Genomic DNA, 2,476 nt, shown 5'->3' on the forward strand with positions numbered 1-2,476 from the left:
TATATCGACATGATCCAAGAATTGCACTAGCCTCACCCATATCCTTCTTTTCAAAGTGCCACTTCAAGAAACTCTCTGTCTCATTAATAATCTTAATATGGTTCCAAAAACAAAATATCATTACATAAAAGCACAAATTCATTTCCTCTAACCTTATAGTAGGCGCATTCGTCACTTTCATTAACTATAAATAAGAAGTTTAAATAGTTTTATTAAACTTTTTATGCTAGTCATATGAGCTTTTTTAAGGCCAAATATGGACTTGACTAGCCTACATACTTAACTCTCGTTACCAGAAGTAACAAATCCTTCAGGTTGATCTATATAAATCTCTTATTCAACGTCACCATGAATAAAAGTTGTCTTTAAATCAATTTGATGGATGATAAGACCATGTACGGAAGCCAATGTAATAAGCATTCTAATTATTATGATTCGAGCAATAGGAAATTATGTATCAAAATAGTTAATGCCTTCTCTTTCCTAAAGCCCTTAACTACCGGCCTAGCCTTGTACTTATCTATTAAGCCATCACGGTTTAGATTCCTCTTGAAAATCCACTTGCATCATATAGTAAACACTTAGGAGGGAGATCAACTAACTCCCATCTTCTATTAGAAATAATTGATTCTATTTCATCCTTCATGACACTTTTCCAATGCCTTGACTCCGAAGAATCCAAGGTTTGACGGAAAGTTAAAGGTTCATCCTTGATATTGTAAGAGATAAAGTCACTTCCAAAGTCCTTGAATACTTTTACACGCTTACTCCTTCTAGGTTCATCTACTTCTTTAGGAGTAGAAATACTACCAGGATCTGCCCCCATATTTGTCATCTTTTCCACATGATCAGGAATAGAACTCCAGTGTGAGTGAATCATCTTCAGATTTACCCTAAAGTACACCAATCTTCATAGGGAACACTTTCTCGAAGAAAGTTGTATCACGAAACTCAACTATCGTATCTCCACAATACTATCTATGTCAAATTTTAATACTAAAAATCTTATAGCAGATGTTGTTTCAAGATATCCTAGAAATTCAATCAATAGTTTTGGACCTAGTTTTTTTCCTCTTGTGTTCAGGGACAATAATCTTAGCAAGACACCCCAGACTCAAAGACAACTCAAAATTGTCTTATAATTTCTCCATAATTAATAGGGTCTTATCAATATTTTCAGAGGGACCCTTTGTAAAATATGGCAAGCCGTATTCAGAGGCTCTTTCCACATTTACTTAGTGAAAGAGATGTGTCCTAAGTCGAATCATGTATGATGATTTAGGAATAACTTTTATGTAATCTGTTTATTTTATTGATATTAAAAAACTTATTTTGATTTTATGCGGGCTTTATCTCTTTAAGTGTTTAAATAAGATATACCATAGTTTAGAGTAAAACTTTTATGGATTATGATGAGATCATAATAATGGATACCTAAAAGATGATAACTCTGAACTTAATATTTCCTAGTCGTTGGATTACTAACTGGTAATTAGTAATCCGCAAGATTGGTACATACTATGCTTGCTTCATTATGAAGGATGTCTGTTCTCATAGACATTTGTGGTGACACTATAGCTAGTATGTAGGTGCTTATTACAAAATAAGTTCACTGAACATGACTCACACACTGAACAACTGATGAAGTTCACTCACGTCTCAACAGATGTTCACATAGTGATAGTTGTACAAGTATCCTTAGACTTGAGGTCATCATAGTCATCTTGTGTACACTGAACTATACTTTGGTTTAGTTCTAGTCTCTAGGGACAATAATAAGGGCTCTACTGGGTGTAGGAATTTGTACACGAAGATAGTGTATGATCAATAAAGGATCTACCCCTTCCAGTGAAGGAAGAATGTTCAATGCTGATCCACTTATGCTAGTTCAGGAATCTCTTGGCCAGAGTGAATGAAATTAGAAAGGAGTTCTAATTCACATTAATTAGAACTAAGCTAGTAAATGGGAAAGCATATGATTAAATAAGTTAGGCTGACACGAGTTCCATGCCTTGTATGTAATCATGACATTGCAGGGTAGAAGGAATTAATTGTACGGTAACTATTCACTGAATAGGTCTTGGTATTCTAAGCAGTGAATTCGTATTATCCGGATAGTCGCGATATGCTGAGAAGTATCCCCACGATGTAAAATAAATATGATTAATTTATTAATTAATCATATTTAATGAATTAGAGAATTTATATAAATAATGATAAAATAGTTTATTATATTTATTATTTCTACTACGGCTTAATATGAACCATAAAAGAGAATGATTTAATGGTGGAGAATTAATTAATAATGGCTGGTAATTATTTATTGTGAAATAAATAATTAATTAGCAAATTTAATAATTGATTAAATGAGATTTAATTAATTATAAATTAATTAAGAAAAGTTCTTAATATTATTAATTAAGAATTTAATTTTGGAAATTAAATCAAGTGAAGAATTATTTTTCTAAAGTGTTTA

Source organism: Apium graveolens, unplaced genomic scaffold (assembly GCF_009905375.1).
Source record: "Apium graveolens cultivar Ventura unplaced genomic scaffold, ASM990537v1 ctg6744, whole genome shotgun sequence".
NCBI classification, from domain to species: Eukaryota; Viridiplantae; Streptophyta; class Magnoliopsida; order Apiales; family Apiaceae; genus Apium; species Apium graveolens.